This window comes from Lonchura striata, chromosome 1 (assembly GCF_050655825.1).
Source record: "Lonchura striata isolate lonStrDom1 chromosome 1, ASM5065582v1, whole genome shotgun sequence".
Lineage (NCBI taxonomy): Eukaryota > Metazoa > Chordata > Aves > Passeriformes > Estrildidae > Lonchura > Lonchura striata.
In genome coordinates this window covers 26,169,759-26,190,423 of record NC_140703.1, presented here as the reverse complement: position 1 = coordinate 26,190,423, position 20,665 = coordinate 26,169,759, and the positions used below count along the sequence as shown (strand labels likewise).

Genomic DNA, 20,665 nt, shown 5'->3' with positions numbered 1-20,665 from the left:
GGTGTCTGTCCAACAAAGATGTGTGTTCTACTTGTACCATGTGGAAAAATGAATAAAATATCTAAAGTTAAAAAACAATTCATAAACACCATATGCACATACATACTGCATGCACAACTTCTCTTTGAAAATATTACAATGGGACACCCTTCCAGATTCTGGTTGTAAAAGACTGTAACAATTTCTTCTACAGGTTTTTAGTCAAAAAATACTGCAACAGTCTGTTTTCTTTCAAATCAGCAAAAGTATAGTAGAATAGAAACTGTTCTTTAAAATGAAATACCGATCTGTCTCTCTAACAGTCAGTTCTTCTGAAGCTGCCACCCTCTTAACTTGTAGGTGCCAAAATCTAATTCACACTTGGGGATACTGAGGCAGAAACTGGTGAGGTGACTAATCTAACACTGTGTCCTCATGGAGCCCATCTGGCTCTGAGTTGCCTGCCATGGCTGCTGTGATTAACTCTCCAGAAGGGCTGCTGCAGCCTGTGTGTGATGTGTGAGTGGAGGGCCCTGCAGGTCCCCAGTGGTGCTGTGGGTTGCAGCTCACAGTTGGGACCCAGAGCCTTTGGAGCAACAATACCTGGCCTGGGACAGAGCAGGGGCTGATCTCAGCTTTGAGGCACCAAACTTACTGTTACATGTATCTTCTGGGGAAGGCATAATAGTTTCTGCTGAATGTCTGGCTAAAAAAAAAAAAGCCACAGAGAGAGGCTTGAGTGCTCTTCTAGTCCCATCTTCTGTTTGCTGTAGAGCAAGAATATAGTTTGTTTTGCTGGTGTACTGCTGCAGTGTCTTTGTAAAACCAGAGAGAAGCTGTGGCATTGGGTTAGAAATGCGATAGATAACATTGCTGCAGCAGGGAAAGAGCAGAAAATATCTGACATGCTTTTTCTTCCCAGCCCCAAGATCTGCACCTGGGTTTAATAGATAGGATCACTGAGAAAAAATTGTAGTTGGCAAATTCTACTTTTTAATGACTTAAAACGACCTGTGATGTATTAGGCTCAGCAGTGTCACTCTGTAGCATGACTTCATTGTGAGATTTCCTGCTTCCACTAGAATGAGGGGTGCTTGCTGATGGTACCACTGCATCCCTGTTGCTGCTTTCAGTGTGGGGTACCCTGTCATGGAGCTACAGCTGGTTTTGCGTTAAAAAATTAGTAGTCTCTCTGATATTATGACAATGGGATGTACTGCTCTGTAAAATGACTGCTCTGTAGAGCAAAGACACAAGTACAAGGGCAAACTAAGTCATTGGTTGTATTTGGATGTTTTCACATAATTTTGTGGGGAAAAGATGTATACCTGACAGGAGGAAGGCTAATTCTTCTCTGTCAGTCAGTGCAAGGCAGAAGGTTTAGTGAGAAGAGATCAGATGGGCTTGAATGAATTTTGTAATTCTGAACATATCTAGGAAATAGAACTGAATGATGTATAGAGAACTTCTCTGTCAGTGTGGAAAATTAGAGGTTTGAACAAGATGAGTTTAATACTGAAATGAAATGAGAAGAAGTTTATGATTAATAGGGTCTGGCAGAGACAGCATACTTATATATAATTTTGGAGACTTGGGAAATGATCCTTGGGTAGATGTGGGTCTGGGGGCTTAAGAGGAAAGGGGCCCACAGAGAACCAGTGTTGTTTCATCTCTTTTCGGTGAAAGACTCAAAAGTTTATCATAGCAGGCATAAAATGGAAGAGGTAAATCTTCCATTTCAGAAATTCAGAGCATCTTTTAAAATACTTTACAAAGTTGAAAAGATAAATTAGGAATGAATTATGTGTTGAGCTGAAACAGTATTTTGGTTCATCTCATCTTTATTCCTGCTTCTAAAGTAACTGCCAACAGTTGTTTCAGGGCAAGACATTTTCCTTCTGGATACTTTCCTTCCTGAGCAGTACTGAATGCTGGACTAGGAGGCTAGGTTTGCTTACCCCCGTGACAATAAACCTGTGTCCTAAAAAATCACTTTGTTTCAGTCATTTATAAATGGCAAGACATGCAGATAGACAAAATTTGTCTTGTCTTACATGGCTGCAGATGCAGCTCATAATCATTAAAATTACTCATTGGCCTGTGAGGAAAACATAAAGAAAATTATTTTGTGGAAAAATAAGAGAAAATGGTAAGATTCACAGCTTAGTCATTATCTTCATTCTAGACAAACAATTAGCTGTTTTATTATATTCTAAGGGACTTCAGAAATTTGGGTTGTATTCTCCCACCAGGACATGGTGAGGTTCTATATATTTTACCTTGTACACTCCTATCTTGAAATTTTCCTTCAGAGTGAGAATTATTTCTCCTGTGAGCACCTTTATATTTTTTTCCTGTGTAAGAGAAAAGCCATGTTCCCATACTGATGTTTTCTGTTACTTACAACTTACAGTTGTCCATGTAAAGTCAGTAAACATGGAACAATTACTTCTAATGCAGACTTAGCAATAATCAAGTTTTATTATAAATGGGGAAAGTTCAACTCTGGTCTTTGCCTGTCTTTCTCCAGTCTCATCCAAGTGCACTTTCCTTTAGGTGGCACTCCCACATAACTTGTGCATGACCCAAACAACTGTTTGCGCTTTATCATCTGTCCCCTGAAATATGATGGAGAGACTTAGAAATTATACTAATTGCGGTGTCTATGTCTTCTCTTCATTAAAAGTTGAAAATTGCTGTTCAAATATTTCATAATCAAAAATTAATCCCAGTCTACCTGTTCCAAATCATATATTACACCCTCTGGGAATGAATCCCAAATCCCCATTACAATTTGGATGCTCTCTCCTCTGGGTATTGGTTACAAATTCTGGTTATTGTTCACATACTTTGTCATAGGGGGAATTAATCTCAAGTTTCTGTCTACTGTTCTGGGACCGAAAGCTATCTATAATTAAGATTTTTCTATTAAATGGATATTGACTATGAGCTTTATCGTCTACATTTTTGGGGTTGTCTTCTGGCAAGGAAACTTTGTCCGAGCTCATGGAGAAATCCTTCATGTTGAGTATTCTGACCACCAATTTTCATGCCACTGGGGGTGCAGATGTTTTGCAGGAGCTGGTGGCATAACTGAACTGTTCTCTAATGTTGATGTTGGGTAAGGAGAAGCAAACATTTTCACAAGGGCTCAGCAAAGTGGTGAAAATAAGCAGATGAATAAAACCAGAAGAGTTGCATCAGAAATGTAGAGGAAGATGCGAGCGTGCAATTGTGAAGTACTCTACAATTGCAAACCTTACGAAATCATAACAATCTTAGATATGTAGAAAGGAGGAATAATTTGCTCTCCTTTTCAGCAGTGGATAGAATAAGAATGAAAATGCTGTGGTGAAAGGTAGCAGTATAAAAATACCAAAGAGACAATGTATTTTTGATAGGTGAATCTGTGTTCCATGTGATTAGTTTCAGCAACTTTGACTACAAAACTAACCGCTGTTATTTCTACATCGATTCAGTTATTTTCCATAAAATGATGAAAAGCACATAGGAAAAAAAAAAAAAAAAAGAAGTTCCATAGCTGTGTTTATCCCTGTTGCTTCACAGGCAGAAAATGGGATCAGAACAGTTCTGTTTTTCAGGGAATCTGGACTCTGGACATAGGTTTTGGTGTTTCAGACCCACTGCTGCCGCTAATAGACATGGTGTTTCCAGTGGCAACAGTTGTCTCATGCATTCTTTCACACTTCAGAAAAGATCCCCGTTTCTTTTTTCCCCCTCTCTTCTTTAGCAGTGGGCAGCCCTGCAACCTTTTGATCATACCGACTTTGTACGTTCCGTGACTGAACTCAGCTATGCCAAACATCCTTTTAGAAAGTTTGACATTTGTGCCATTTGAAAAATGGGAGGGAGAGAGGAGGAGAGAGGGGGAAGAATGAATCCTGGCGGCTTGCTCCTGCCCTTTTGATTAAGAGTGCAGTAAGTCAGCAGAAGAGGTGGGACTTTTAACAAGGAGGCGGGGGTGTAAGCTGGTTGTGATCTGTGATGTATGCACAGGCATGCACTCGGAGGAGAGGAAAGAAAAAGACAGAAGGCAGACAATCAGAAATTACTACCAGAAATTAAATAATTGATGTAAAGTTTATGGTGACAATCAAAGGGACAAGATGAGACAAAGGAGAATGGCCTTTGGTACTATCCTAAAACTGGTGAGGGAGGTTCAACTTAGGAGCTTCCAAGGGCCCCTTAATTAGGAAAATTTTAATTTTGTAACACATTTGTTTCTATTCAGTGCTTTGCACCTGCTGTTTTCTGTACATATTGTATTCTGCTTTTTTCTGTTCTATGATAAATTTTGTGCAATCATTGATACTTCTAGTTTTTCTAGATTTTTGCCCACCTCTGCTGTCCCAGTCTTCAAGATGGTGCAGAGTTTATGGAACTTGAACATCTGTTCATATGCTGGCATGCAAAGGGAACGGGGACAAGGCTTATTATGTATTCTAATGTTTGCAAAAGAAGGCAGGGCTTTGCATAAATTCACAGCTGCTTCATAACTTGGGCACTTGGGCTTCTCTGTGTGCTTCAGGCATCATCCCAGCCAATGCTCAGCTTTGGTCTTCAGACTGAAGCTGATCTCTGCTGAGGTACATGAAGGCTTTTGTAAAAGGGAGATGCTGAGGGTTTTTTACATCTTCCTTGAGTTTACTCAGTGCTGGCCTTTGCTGAAGATGTAATACTGGACAGAGTGAAATGCTGGGTTAGTGTTTTGTGATAGCTTCTCAGTTATTATTTTTTTTAAAGAGAGGGGAAAAAAGGAGAAACGAAAAGGGCTATGTGAGGAGAAATAACAGGCCAGAATAGGCAGTAACATTAGACAGGCTCTTTAAAAGTCCTGAAGAAAGTACCAACTGTTTTAAAGTAAATTTGCAATGATGTGTAAAATAGTTCTCTGTGTGAAAATCCATATTGATTTTCTTTTGCTTTGTTTATATAGAAATTTTTCTCAGAATAGAAAAGCTTTGACATTTTGCCTTCTCCTGTGCTTAATAAGTCATTTGTGTCGTCCCCTCCTACACACACATGTGCTCTGTCTTCTCCCTGACTGTTGGCAAAGGATGGCTACTTCATCTGCTACACCATACTTCTGCTTCATCCAGATTAATGGATAATGGTGTTGGAGACCCTGCTACAACTCTGGTGGTCATGGGATCTGTGGTGGGAGGGAGGATGTGCTTTGGGTGGTGACAGGAGTGGTTAACACAAATGGCTGATACAGTTAATTGCCATATGAGCTTGAGGTTGCCATCGGAGTCCTTGCAGTTGTTTCCACCTGGTTTCACACACAAAAAGGCAGCTTTGTATTTTTGGAATTTTTTTTTTCCTTTGGCAAAGGTTGATACAAATAATCTGACTGGTAAGATGATGTAAAAACAAGCACCTCTTGCGCACTGCGCTTGTTAGTCCCTGTTCTTATGGTAAGATTTTATAGATGCTATGGTGAGCAAAGCCTTGTGTGGCCAGAGAGAGAAGGAACTTAGGAGAACAGTTTTCAGTGAAGAACATTGACTCTTCTGCAGCAATAATCATAGAATCATAGAATGGTTTGGGTTTGAAGGGATCTTTAGATCACCTAATTGCAACACTCCTGCCATGGGCAGGGACACCTTCTACTGAACCAGGTTGCTCAAAGCCCCATCCAGCCTGGTTTTGAATGCTTTCAGGGATGGACTGAAGCACCATCTCTGGGCAACCTGTGCCACTGCCTTACTAGCCTCATCATAGAGAATTCTTCCTCATATCCAATTTAAATCTACTCGGTTTACGGCTATTACCCTTTGCCCTATTACTTTATGCCCTTGTAGAACATCCCTCACCATCTTTTTTGTCAGCTCCATTTAGATACCAGAAGGCTGCTCTGAGGTCTCCACAGAGACCTCAGAGACCTCCACTTCTCAGGGCTGAACGACCCCAGATCTCTCAGGCTGCCATCACAGAAGTGCTCCAGCCCTCTGAGCATCTTCAAAGCTCTCTTCTTGACTTGTACCAATGGAGTGGAAAACCAGGGAGTCTTGCTGCTTAGCTTTTCTTAGAGCACTCCTTTTGCTTGTCAGGGTGCTGTCCACTTCCCCAGATTTTCCTGCAGCAGGCCTGGCTTTTGTGGTGGTACCAGCTTGCATTTCCTAGTCACTGGTGTCAGACAGGACAGCTGTGCTTCTGAGGTGGAAGGAGGCAGCCAGCAAGAAGCTGCATGCACTGGTGCTCACCCCTTGCTGTCATTGCATTGAAAACAAATCCTATGGAACAGCCCAGGGGCAGTGGAGGCAGTAGAGCCTTTCAGGAATCCTTAACTGTGGGAAAGAAGGACATGGAGCCCCACCTACAAGTGGCTCTGTGCAGAGGGACTCACTGAAACTGTATTTTTGACATGGTTGGGTAAAAATGACCCATTTTTACCTCTGCATACATCATCTGATTCATCCCTTCACTTCCTTCCTCTTTAAGTGATGTGTTATGCATAGATTTGTCATTTACACTTCAACTGCATTTTGCATTATTACATTTTAATGATATTTGAAGTTCTTGCATACATATTTGAGTTCCTGATATAAATGAAAAAAGAGAAATAATCAGCATACTTGGTTTATCTGATGGCATGAAAATGTTCTATCATAACTTTGGCAATTTCTTGAGTAAGATCAAGCACAAGATCAAATACTAAGAGAGGATCCAAGTACATCTGTCTATCCCAATGTCTGTAAAGTTAGGGTTGTTCAGAGTCAACAGCTCAATTTTGCAATTTGGCACCATGTGTATCTCAGATCAAAAAATATTTAAACAACTCTCCCCCTTAAGCTTTGTAACTTGTCATTTGGGTTAAAATGAAGCAGAGGTCTGAGTGGTCCTTGACTCTCACTGTTTTTTTGTAAGTAAGCATCTTGCATATTGGTTTTGTTTGAGGATGCTCTGCATGATCCAGAGGGTCTAACCTCTTCCATCCCATATCTCATGCCGATTTACAATCTGTTATAATCTGTTAGGAATCTTGAGGCTTGAGGGCAGAATTTTGTGTAGGGATAAAAGATGCTTTCATGTTGGTGCTATGGAATATAATTTTTTTTTTTTTAATTCTTTCTCTCATTCTCCCTTTCATGAAAATTCATTAATCTGTGACATTTAAAGACTCTGTCTGAGAGGTGTCTGGAGCAGCGGCCGGCTGCATACATCAATAGTTTCTCAGAGTCTGGCACTCTGTCAATATTTGGGGGCCTCAGTAACAGCACTTAAATGCACTGCCTGCCTGCCATCATGCTCTTAGCATGCCCATAAGAGTCTGAATGAGGGGATATTAGCACGACGAGTCCTTTCACAACTGGCAACACTTTAGAGAGAAACTGCTTGGTAGGTATCTCTCCTCTTCCCTCCCCTCCTGTTTTCTGGCATGTCTGCTTTGTTTATATGATGTGATTTATGTATTTACACACAAATATGCATCCTGTGAGGGGGCATCGTAAATCCTGAGGCTAGAGGTGGTATTATGGCATTATCTATGTAACAATGGAAATGCGCTGAAGCTGGATTTGGACCCAGAACCAGATTAAGCTTGGGTTGACTTCTGGGCCAGTTGAGTTAGGAACAGAGTTTTGTTTGGATTTCATGGTGCCAAAATCTTTAGAGTTCAGTTCCAAATAATGAGGATCTTGGACTAAAATATTACAGGAAGTGCTACTGTGGCAGTATTTCAACCAGCTCCAAACCAGAAGTGGAAAACAAGCCATTTCAAGACTTGGGTTCTATTCAAATCAAAACTGTTACAGCAGGTTCAGAATCCAGACCTTCTGTTCCTTTTTTAATCCTATCCCACTGCATAAATTGGATTCACATCTGAATATTACTCTAGATTATCCACGAAACCTCCCTTTTCAGAGTTACGAAAACCAGGAAAGCAAAATGCAACATTTTATTCTATTCTCTGGTGGAATGGGAAGTACAGTAAAATAAAATTAAATTTGCAGATGTTTATTGATTGTTTATTGTTTATTTATTCTCTTCTCCCCTTTTGTTTGGTTGGAACATTATGGCTAGAGAACAATCACTGTATTTTATTATACAGCCATGTTTATTTTCACTTTACCTCTTGTGGTTCACCTCTTGCTTATTATGTTGCTGGATATGACTCTGTAACCACGTTGTCTAGAGAAGTGAAAGGCCACAGTATGTGGATATCTGCATTGGCTTTTTAGAGCTGAATTGTGGACTGAAATCATGCAATGAAACTCTGTCTGAATCTTTCCATTTCTAGGTCTTATCAGAATACTGTTTTTTTCAACCTATTTTATGCCATATATACCAAAAGGAGATTATGGGATAGAGGCAAAGTAAGCCCCCCATTATGAACGTTTTCCTGACTGAATTTTGGGACCAAATTCTTAGACAAATATATCTGAATGAGAAGTCTCTGAAACCACTTCCTTATCATTCCTATTTTGCAAGTCCAGTAACATCAGCCCATGCTCCTTAGTTGTGACCTCCAGCACATCCTCCAGTGCTAGCTGGAGCTGGGAACTTTTTCATCATTTTCCAATAGTGTTCAAAACTCTTTTTTTCAACAAACTTCCCCTGGTAGCACGTGAAAAAATAGACAAAATTATTGTGTTAGTGCTACCTTGCAAGAGTAAGTTAGCAACAAAAATAGCTAACTACCATTGCTCAATCATTTCTTTGCTTGTTTTAGCACCGTCTCATCTGCTGCCTTTATCTTGATTTTTCCCTTACTCCGACTACAGCTGCATCTGTTCTCCATTTTCCTGTTTGCGTCCCAGAGCACCTGCAGTTATAGAGTATTTTGTCACCTGTTGGAAAAAAAGGAAAACCCTGTGAAAGTTTACAAATGTCTCTGCAGAGACAGTGAGCAACAAAGGATGCATTTATCCCTGCTTCAGGCCGAGCAGCAGTGAGAAAATAAACAGGCTGAAGGCTTCTGCGAATGCTGGAGATGCATCTGGCTAGATGGCAGCAATGGCCAATAAGTGCAGTTGGTCGACATGGAGGAAGATTTATTTTTAATGACAATAGCACAGTGCTGAGAGGAATGGCTGCCTGAAAGCGCTGTCCTTGGACACTGGCTGGCTCGGGTGATCTCTCGCAGGAGCTGTGGCTGAGGTGCAGCCTCGGGGCTGGGAAATGGGGCTGGGAAGTGGAAATGGGGTCTCCTGGAGCTGAGCAGCAGCCCCAGGGATGGGGAAAACTAGCATGAGGTTAAAGCTGCTGTGGAACTCCAGAACTCTGGGGGCAGCCATGGTCAGGCCCCTAGGGCAGGTGCTCTGGTCCCACGTTCTCCAGAGTTCTTCCTTCTCGCGTGCACTTTGCACTGCCTCTCGCGGTCCCAGCAGAGCGCGCGAGCTCAGCACAACCCACGCACCTCCTGTACCCCGCCAGTACATCTCAAGGCATCATGAGGCACGTTTGAATTCCGTCCCCGGTGTTTTAAAAGCGTGACTGACTTCATTGTCAGTGACAGCCATGTGTGCTTGGAGAAACCTCTCCACCCCCAGCCCCAAGTGCTCTGTGTGGAAGTTGAAGAGTTTATAGTGTTGCAGTCCTTTCCGTTTCTGTGGTGTTTATTTCCCAGCGAGCTCCAGTTGTCTTTTGCCTGGTAAGCTGGCTTTGTGAGATGCGTGGGGTCCTCAAAAGAGAGGCAGGCACACCTCTTCCCTGCAGTCCCACGGCTGTTTCCACCTCTCTGCAGATACTGAACTTGCATTTCCCATTCCTGCTGCTGACAGTTGTGTGCCTAAAGCCCTGCGCAGGGAATTCGAAGGTTGCCTGTGAGGCTTTCCACTTTTTCCAGCTCTTTCAATCCAACTAGTCTTCCTTCCCTGGAGGGAAGTGAGGATTTGTCCCCAAACAATGGGGGTACAAAAGTGCTGAGGGAATCTTGGGTTTCAGGCTTCATTCATTACATGTCCCTGTTGGTTCCTGGTAGCTGTAAACGAGATGCTTTCTTTGAGTGCTGAAATTGATGAAGCAAGAAAAATCCAGGCTTGCTGTCCGTTCATATTTTACATCTATTAATAAGTAATTAATTAAAAAAGAAGCTGATGTTCCCATGATGGGCTGCTAAATATATGCGAGTGCAACTATTGGCATTAAAAAGAGATTTGACTGCAGTTGAGTAGTTATTTATATTTTAGTAAATCATGTGGGCCCCAGTTGAGATGAGCAGTCTCATCATTGTTTTTAGGCGCTGCACAGACCCTTTGTAGGAGGTGCATGTAACCCCACCAAGCTGAGAGACTGCAGAGATAAAATGGACAGAGACGCCACCATAAAGAAATTAAATTATAACTCACCATGGGTGCAAAGACAGGGGTTGAGTCAAGAAGGGAAAGCAGATTCCCTGCTTCCCTGTTCTTTCATTAAGTCAAGAGCTGGTTGACTCACAATTCAGCCCTTAGATTTAAATCTGGGTAAAACTTGGATTAAATTTTTATTTGCTGAAAGCCACTCACCTCAGATATGGGTTAGCCAAAATTATGTAAGGAAAAAATAAATAAACTAAGAGGAAAATAAAAAGTTTTGGAAAGCCAGTAGATTTTGTTTTGATATTTCTAAACAAGGTTCTGGTTTTGTTTTAATATTTCTAAACAAGGTTTCTGGTTTTGTTTTGAGACTTAGTAAATTTTAATTGCAATATATTGAACACAAACAAAACAACTAACCCATTTCATTAAACACATAGGTGATTTTTATTTGGTTTTTTTTTTTTTTCCTTTGCATGTTCTCAGTTTGGTCAGCTAGCCAAATAAATCAGCTATTTGCACAACTGTAGTTCTAATTAGAATGTTGAGCCCTGGGGACTTGGGCTATATATTTTAATACAGTACATATTTATAATAGCAAGTACCCTGCCTGGTACTCCATATATAATAATAGCAAGCAGTCAAGAGCTCTGGGGATATGGGGGCACTAGGGAAGACCCACTGCCTTTTAGCTCTTCAGATTTTTACTTTCAGTGATAGTTATATTTTGGAGGGTATTGCTTACAAGATAAAATTTGCATTTATTTGAGCAACTCACAAATGGGATTCACTGCAAAGCTATCATTAAAGGGAAATAATGCAGAAGAAGGAACAAAGGATGCGTTCTCAGCCAAGGCTGACATGTAGACACTTTTCAGAAATCCTTGATGCCATAGGAAGAATGCTGTTTTCTCACTCTACTGTGACCTCCCAAAATCCTGAAAACCAAGCAGTTAGGTACAGTGCTGTGACTGTTCAGCTGTATTTTTGTCTATTTGCAGTGTTTCTACCTTGCAAGCAGTGTAGTGATTTCTATGATCATTCCTGTCTGGAAGCAGTTTCCTCTGTCCCAGTTCAAAGCTGCAGAGCCCATTTTCTGTGAGTGACTTCCAAGGAGGAGGACTCTGGCATCAGATATTCCTGATGTGCTTTTTACTTGTGCAAGTGTTGCCACTTACAAGTGTAAGTGACTGGTAGGAGCTGAAGGAGTCACTTGAAGTTTGGCTCTATTACTCTTCCTCATCTTCTTTTAACTGTTCTGGTTTAGTGTTTTCTCCATTTGCATACGTCCATGAGAAATAAACCCATTAATTTATTCAACCTTATAACCATGTTAGAGAAGCTCTAATAGGAGAGAGTGAGATGTTTTCTTCCCAGCACAGGCAGTGTGGTATTCATCCTGTTTCTTTCTTGCATTAACTCTGGGAGCCAGGGCACTCTGCCACCCTGTCTGCAGTGCCTCATGCTGTGATGTGGCAGTGGTGGTGCTCCCTCCAGGTAATTTCTCTGCAGTATGCAGGGCCAATGCTGTTTTTGGTGCTGCTCCAGTCCCAGCTGAAGGGCTCAGGTGTACTCCTCATATGATCTTCATATAATGAGGCAGACTGCTTCCTATGAAGCTGTATAGGTGTGGGGGGAAGGAATATGCCTTGGGATTGCTAGGCCTTGACTGCCAAGTCAAAATTTACAGAAGTTACAGAATTTTAAGAGTTGGGAGGGGCCCACAAGGATCATTGAGTCCAACTCTTAAGTGAATGACCCACACAGGGATTAAACCCACAATCTAGGTATCATTAGCACTATAACCAGTTGAGCTAATCTCAGGGTCAAGTCCTTGTAGATTAGGATCAGGCTTTCTAGCAGAGAATTCTTCAGGTTTCACTTCCCTTGACGTAAGAATTGTCACTGTACAATGCACCAGTCTTGTTCTGATAGTTTAGTTGCAGCATGACACCCGACTAGGGAGTCATGGATAAAATCTAAGGAATTAGACTTGACCAAGCCCCCTCTGACTCTCCATGGGTATGCTTTGATGAGGTTAGCTTTATTCACACTTCTGGAAGCTTCTATTGACGTCCGTGAGGGCTTCATATTACTTAGTCCTTACCTTCAGAAGTCTGGGGCATTAGTGGACAAAACAAGGGTCTGCTCCAAGCTGTCAGATTTCTTTCTCTATTACCTCCCAGATGCCCCATTTAGTACTATCTGATGGTGAATAAAGCACTGAAACAGGCTGTCAAGAGAGGTGGTGGGTGCCCCATTCCTGGAAATATTCAAGGTCAGACTAGAAAGAGCTCTGAGCAAGCTGATCTGGTTGGAGAGAGAGGTCACTGCTCATTGCAGGAGGGTTGGAATAGATGACCTTTAAAGCTCCCTTCCAACTCAGACAATTCTATGATTCTGATTCTATGGTAGATACCATGGCGTCAAGATAAGTGAGAATGTGGAAGGAGAAAAAGATAGATAAGATGGGTGGGGCTGGGGACTTGAGGAGCTGAAAGTAGGCTGTAATATACAGGAGGGTGGGCAGACATTTTTCCTGAGTACATATCATGGAATCATGCATATAGGGATCTGCCTCTACTAGTCTTTCTTTGTTCAGGAATTCCACTGTTAGATTCCAGTGGTCCTAGCACTCAACCCAAACATTCCCATGAAAAAGAAACATGGGTCTTCCTGATGATGCTGCCAGTGCCCTGCGGCAGAAAATTGTGGAGAAGAGAAATTTTTATTTCTGGTTGCTGCTGTTCTCTATGTCCATGTACTGCTACAGTACCAAGCAAAGGTTTGTCTAGACCAGAGCTTGGGGCTACTTATTATCCTCATAACCCATTTCCTTTTGCCAACAGCATTGGCTTATGTGGCTAAGTCAGAAGGGAATGCTCCCATCACAGGCAGCCTCTTTTCTATGATCTTCATTAAGCTTTGGGCCATTAACTCAAGATGTGTGATTATTTTGTTTGTTCAAATAGCAAGACAAGCAGAGTCTCCTTTGAGTGTTTCAAGCAAACCAGCATGACTGAAAACTGGGAGCTTGCCAGAAAACATTACGTGAAATAGTAGTGGCAGGTTCATCTTAGTGTGGGCGGAGAGGGAGCAACGTACCCTCTCTTTTACTACTTCAAACATGCAGTGTCCATATGCCATAGTTGAGCTGGTTTATGGATGGAGAATGAAGGATACTACTCCATCTCCTTCATGCAAATACTGTGTGAGTGCTGTGGAATATAGAATCTTAGGGATATGAGTATCAGCTGTTGCTGCAGTCCAAACACACAGCACCAGCATGCAGTATGTTATAGACAGTACCATTTTCCTGCTTTATATTTAGTGTCAGTACATAGAGCCAAATACTAAAAGGGGGGTGGGTGGGTCACATGATGAAATTAATACCATTAATTATTTAGAAACAATCAAAGGAAATACAAGACATCTGGCTTTAAGCCCAAACAACTCATGGAACTGCTGTTGCCTTGTAACCTCATCAGCTCTTAGTCCAGTCATCTCTCTTCTTTCATTATGAATACAGGAGATGCTTCCCCCCTACCCCCCCTTCCCCACCCCTCTTTCCTGCTTTATTTCTGGCAGCTTGGAACACAGATCACAAGACTGAACTATATAGTTTACTGATTTTGTGTGGATAAACGCTGATTAGTTCTGTGGTGAAAAGACATCCCCCCACATCCCCACGCTATACAATAGTGTGAGATGAGCAGTGTGTTACAGCCATAGGTCACATTTTTCTCCTCATCTTGATATTGGGGAGTAGCTGCTGTAGGAGGAAAAGGCACTGTTGCTACTGTAGTGCTAAAAGTCATCAAGCACACGTGTTGCAGTAGGCTGTGCACAACAGGCGGTGAGAGACGGTTCCTGCCCTGAAGAGAGGAGGGTCTCTACGTAGGCAGAAAACTGGAGCAGAACAAACATCACAGCAAATGGATTCTGCACTGGCCTTGGCATTCACCTCCCCCTAGCTAGGCTAGTGGTCTTATCTTTTGCAGTTGTGGCCAGGCATTTTTCCATCAGACTGATCTTTCAGTGGAAAATCTTTTTCTTTAAATGAAAATTTTCTTGGGGAATAACTGTTTTACCCAAGAAAAGTCAAATAAATAATTGCCAACTGCTGGTTCTGAAAGACTCATTACTCTTTTTTTTCCCCCCTCCTTTTTCCAGGTAGTTGAAGAAAAAATTCTGTTTTAGTTATAAGAGAGGTGTATTTTTGTGGAAAGCCCTTCTCATGAGAAAAAAAGACCCACTTCACTGATTCTTCCAACTCAACTATAGAACATTTTGGGGTCCTTTTCCTTTAAGTGATTATATCATCATGATAAGAGTTCCATTTTCTCTTCAGCTCAGTCTTTCTTAGTATAGGTGATTTAATACAGTTTTATTATGAGAATCTCATCTTCCATAGGCAAATTAGTATATACAAGTTCCTGAAATAGTTTTATCAGGGCAAAGCAAAGAAGTTTTTGCTGGTGATTCTACTTTTCTGTACTTTGGCGAATGTGGGCCCATTTTGATGGCTCAAATGCTGATGTATTGAAGTCATTCTCATTACATCTTTGTCTGTGGAGAAGCACTTTAATTTTCTTTCTTTTCTTGCTTTAATCTGAAAAGCATAGATTCACTGACTGTTCTCTTAATGGTTGTTGAGAGTGGCTTTGAAGAACTCTTATTTTATGAAAAGGCACTGAGATTTCTGTCACAGTAAGCATCTTCTGACGGTCTTTACCTGCTCTTGACTACTATTTTGAAGATGCACATTCCCAATTATCTGTGAAAAAGTATTGAAATTTGCTTTCTTGGTTCTGGGAAGCTTGCTTTAGACTCCTGCTCTCTCTTATTTGTAGTATTCCATAGCCTACTCTTGTCCTCAGGAAACAATGGCATCAGTTGAACATATTGGGTGTGATTTTTTGAAATACACAGTTACCCGCATTTGGTTCCTTCTTCATTCAATGTGTGTTAACACTACCTTCAACAAAGGCAGAGTTAGGCCTATGCAGAAGGCTTTAAAAACTGAAAATGAAACCCACCTCTTGCACTCTGGGCTATTTGCAGGCAAGAACATATGTTATGAGTGCTTCTGCTGCTTTTCAGGGTGTTTGTTAAAGGTGCTTAGACTCTTCTCTGAGTAATGGAGTAGTTCATTTTAATGCTATGATAGATTTGTTTCTTTTATATTGTCTCTTTTAGTTTATCGCATAATGGCATTTTATTTCCTGGAACTAAATGTAAACAAAAATTCTAATAAACTGAAAAAACCCAAACAAACAAAGAAACAAAAACAAAACCAAAACAAAACAAAACAAAACAAAACAACAACAAAACAACAGCAACCAAAAAAAAAACCACAAAACCCCACAACATCTTAGATTAAGCTGTTCCAAGGTTTTGTTTCTTTGTTTCCTTATACTAAAGCCGGTACTTTTTATTTTGTTCTCCTCAGATGTAATCATTAAGTACAGTCTCTTGTTTACATAAAACTTACAGTTTTATTTTTTCTTTTTTCTTCTCTCCCTTTTCTTTTCCCCTTCCTGACATCGGCATCGCATGTTGATGTCAAGAGCAGCAGTGGTTGGCAGTTTTCCTCAACTTTGTGAGAGAGAGGGAGATTGTGTTGGAATGAAACCTTGCTCTGCGTACAGCCTGCTTGAGATGCAGCATTGAAAGGTATAATCTCATTTTCTGTCTTGAAACCAGAGATGAAAACCACAAACAGGTAGAAATCTCGGTGCCAAACCACCTGTTGAGTTGTAGCCGAAAAGCCTTTGGCAATACTTTCCTCACTGTATCCAGTTGGAACAGTTACATGGCTGATTCCTACAGTATCTTTCTGTACCTGCGAGTTTGGTAAAGAGGCTAATTCATTGGAGAAGATTGGGATTGAAATTCAGTTAGAGTTAGCATGGCAAAGAATCTTCTGCTATTAGTCTTGCTTTTTGCCTGGAGTAGCATACATCGCTCATATAAGTCAGTTCAGCATTGAAAATACCAATCCTGAAGTCACACGCTGTGTATTAGAGAGAAAAATGAGATTTGTTGAAACAGCTTTGTGTGGAGTCCAGATCTGCAATAGCATGATATCCTAGAGGTCAGAATTGAGGTGACTGGATGAAACTGTGAAGACAAAAGTTGTGAAGTACCCTGCTGACAGCATCAGTACTTCATCTTTTGAGGGTATTACAATTCAGAAAATCACTTGAAATCACGTTAAAATGCTATCCTTGGACTGCTACACATATGCTCCCTGTGACATACGCCTTACAGAAACAGCCACTGTGTGTTAATATGGCATTACAATTTTGGACTCCACCCACAAAATTAATAACATTCTTCAAACAAGAGTGATGTAGGATGCTGACACATTTAAGCCCATATGTTCTTGGACTTGTGTCCTCCAGTGCATGAGAGAACTAGAAATCCCAGAATTTTTCTTATTTCCTCTGAAGCCATGCGGGTAAACTAGTAGAATGTGAACACAGGCTAGCAGGGTTTGGACCATGAATAGCTGAACAGTCGAGCCACATTTTATACTTTTACATGCTCTTGTGTGTCCTATTCTGGTAGTGGTACTCGTTGACTTTCATGAGTTTGCACAACCATAATTTAGAACAGATTTGGGCCACGCTATTTATATTTGTGCAGATTGCCTCATGTTTGTGAAACAATTATTTCCTGTGGATCTGTAGCATTGTCCAGTGTTGCAAAATGCTTTCATATGTATATATGACTGGTTAAAACATGAAATGTGTTTTGAAGCAACATGACAAAGAGCAGTAAAATCTGCACAGTAACTGAGCTTTACTTGGCTGTCCATACAATGTCCAATTAATGCGGTTACTGTGCTCTGAAGTCTCTCCAAGGCTGAGTAAGACATGCTGTGGCCTTGTAAAAGATGCAGTCTTTCCCGAATTTTCTAAAGATTTCCATTACAGATGCTACAATGACATGAGGACAGTGTAATCTGTATCTTTAGTAGCAGTAACAATGCAGGGTGTGAAGTATATCCCCAAAATCTGAAGGTGTGAATTCTAACCCATCAGCGAGCTGTGTGAGAATTCTATAGAGTAAAACCTAATTCTGTGCCGAAGAGGAACACTGTGAACACCCAGCATAAAATAGAAGATGTTCTGTTCTCTACTGCACTGTCTTGAGCCAAACTTGGGATCTAAAAGCCAAGTGAGGTTCTTTCATCACCAGTCATAAAGATGCTGTAAGTCAGATTGTCCCCTCAGGCTATATTTTGACAATGTAGTAAATTGAGCTTTGGGAACTTTCTACCAGATCGAGAACTCTGTCACCTCAAAATGCAAAGCACGGATCCATTATAAATTCTCTGGTGCAGTTTTAAAAATATATTTTGATGTGTTGACTTCTACCAGCAAGCTCTGTGCCTTATCTGATACCTTTTGTTCCTTGCTGCTAGCGTTAACACAAATAAGGGCTGGCAGAAATGGCATCTCGTGCCCTCACATGATCCAGTCTGTACTGTGGAGTTCTACATTAGTGCAGTCTGTAAAAGTTTCAATGATTAAGAACCATCAAATCCGTTACTTCCCTGCATTTTGTTGTCTTTCTATTCTTCCCTTAGTCCTGGAAGGTGGCACGGGTATCAGGAAGTACAAAACTTGATTTATGTTATAAATGGAATCAGAAAATGTCTCAGTTTTTGTATATGTGTACCAACACTTCCAATCTGGTGAACTCTGTTGAGAAGAGTGAAAAAACCTAAGTGCTGTTTCTTGCACAAAATGAAGACAGGGCAAAGAAAAAGTACATGGCCAAATTCCTTTTTGCCTGAACTCTAGAGAAACTAATAAACAGGCAAACCTTCAGAGTTTTGATTTGAGGATGAGTTTGAACAATGTTAAAATTTCTTTAAAATTCTTATTGTTTTCTTCTGCCATCCTCCCCTTTGCTTTTCTCTGTTGTGTGATGAATGTATCATGTCCACATCTCATGACTGTAGCTTTGTGTTTGAAGCCACACTAGCACAATGAATGTCTTTAGTAAATTATATTTCAGAATTCTTCCAGGGAATCTGCAGTTTGGAAAGGCAGAGCTGATTGCAAAATCTTCAATTTCAGAAATGTTCTATATTTGAATGTATATGGTTTCCTTGACCTTGGTGTGCCAAAATGATTATCAATCTGAGGATCTTGGTCTCCTGGAAAGAATAGGAGAAGAGGAGGAAAGATATTTATAGAGAGATTTTTGATACTGCTATGTTTAAAACTTATTGTTTCCTGGAATTTTAAGAAATTTTCAGTTTGTTTTCCTTCCCTCTCTAACCTAATTAATTTTTAGGGATATCCCCAGGGATGTAATTTATAAGACAAATGAATTACATTAGAAGTTGCTGTTATGGTATAAGCCCCCTTGTTTAGGGTAAATTTAAAATGTAATTTTCTGTGTTCTTTCCATCTGTAAATACTGATCTACCAGTGAAAGTCTGGGGGTTTTTTTTTATTTTTTGGAAAATTTTGTTGCCAGTGTTGAAAGTAGTAAAAACATGGAAATTAAAAAGGAGAAACATGGCTGTAATTCAGCTGTGGCTAGCAGAAACCTTCTGAAGTAGCACTAGCAGAGAGGTAGGGCTTTTTGCTTTGACTTTTTTGTCTTTAAAAATAGCTTTTTGTAGAAAATAGTCAAATAATAACTAGTATACAGTCAACAGTTTTCTGCTTACTGTAAAAGAAAAATATTCACCCTCGAGAAAGAGTTTTTAGGAAGGAAAAGCACATACCAGTTGCATTGCTCTGTTCAGGACTGTCCCAACTGCAGTGTTTGTATTGGTGAAGCTTCTTAACCTTTTGAAGCCCATGGATCCTTGTACTGTGCAGCTTCTTTTTAACATCCATGCAACCTACTGACTTCAGCAAGGTAGTACACACATTAAAACATTTACCTTGGGCTTCCACGGCTATGCATTCTTTTCTGAAGAATTAAGGAGACACGAGGGCTAATTGCTGCTCCTGGTAAAAGCAATAGGCATTTTGAGAGCAGGAGCAAGTTTGCTGTAAATTCAGGCCAAAATACAAGTTTGGAATTTATTTGGAGTCCAAAGTTTTCCAATAGCATTGCAGCTAGGTCGTTATTGCTGAGGTTGGATAGTGACACTGACTTTCCTTTTCACAGAGAATGAAATGCAGAAAATAGTTTAAATGGGGATAAAACAAAGTATGGTGCATCTTTAGCAACTTTTGTTTTGATTAGATGGAATAATCCAAGGAAGAGAACTTAGTTCATAAAACCATAGCAGATGTAGCAAAACATCCCAACATAAATTCATCAGAGTATCCATGCCAGTGTGTAAATCTCAGCTTGTTCTCTAGTGCCTCTGCCTGGCATGGGCTTTCTGACCTCACCATGGCCAGGTTCCAGCTGCCCACCCCCACCCTCAGCAGGATTTGGGGAGCATCTTTCAGTAAGTGTGAGGAACTGCCTGGGAAATTTGCCTCAGGAGATGATAGCAAGGAAAGGGTGTTGTGCAGGGAGTGTATTTTGAAACACTGAATTGCACTTTTTTTAGTTTTCTATTTCCATCCTGTGTTCCCAGCTTTTCTAAAGGAATCCTAAGTAATTTCAAAACAGAATTACTTCACTAGCATTTGTGTGGCCCTCATGAATATGGTGAAGCCTGACACTCCCCGTCTCATTTTTTTTCTGGAGGTGTTCAACAGTCTTACGGCATTAAAAAAAAATCTTCTTTCTATGTCCAGATAGCATTGTCTTTACTTAAAGATAAGGTTCAGAAGCAGATATAAAACATTTATTAGGTCTGCTCTAACTCTGACTTTTTCCTTTTTTTTTTTTTTTTGAGATGCTAAATTATCTTCTTTTCCTTACACAAATTATAGCAAATACAGTGCTATCCCAGAGTCCCCAGCTTCAGTTTTAAAATGGATCAAATTTAGGTTCTGACATAATTGGCAGAGCACCATCATTTTTCTACCCCTCCCTCAATCTGGGCCATAATTGTGGATATCCTGTGGACTGCAGCCCAGAGACTGCCAGTGCTGGGAGCATACGGAAGGGAAGAGATGATGGCAATAGCTCTGTAGCTTGACCTGACATTTGCATTGTTCCTCAGTTGCTCAGTGTGATGAGGGGAGCAGAGGGTTTGGCATGAACTGTAAGAAACTGGCCATGATTTGGAGGAGCAGTCTCCCCTGCCTGGCTCTGATGTTATTAGTAGGTGCTGTTTGCTCTTCAAAAAATAGAATACAAAATAGGGGTGTTTTAAATAAAGAGAAAGAAAGCAAATAGATAGAGAAAGTCATACTCTAGGTAATTCCACTGCTTGCAATGAAGTTTCACTGGGAATAGATATTGACCCCATAAAATCCCTGGGTCACAGACAGCCTTATGACAGGCCCTGATAGCTTTGTGAAGACAGATTATGTCAAGCCCTCAAA

At 40.7% G+C, this 20,665-nt stretch overlaps 1 protein-coding gene across 32 annotated transcripts in view; it reads left to right on the top strand.

Moving 5' to 3' along the window:
- Positions 1 to 20,665, top strand: part of ZBTB20 (zinc finger and BTB domain containing 20) — a 503,540-nt gene that overhangs the window by 300,800 nt on the left and 182,075 nt on the right. For 19 of the 32 annotated variants that reach the window (XM_021548925.3, XM_085591313.1, XM_085591318.1 and 16 more), the window contains one exon: positions 15,817 to 15,917. The exons of 9 other annotated variants lie outside the window; for them this stretch is intronic. The gene's annotated coding sequence lies outside the window, so the exon portion shown is untranslated. Of the gene's footprint in view, positions 1 to 15,811; positions 15,918 to 20,665 lie in introns of all 32 variants that reach the window. 4 more of the 32 variants (XM_077781231.2, XM_077781228.2, XM_077781223.2 and 1 more) reach the window with 1 other exon arrangement.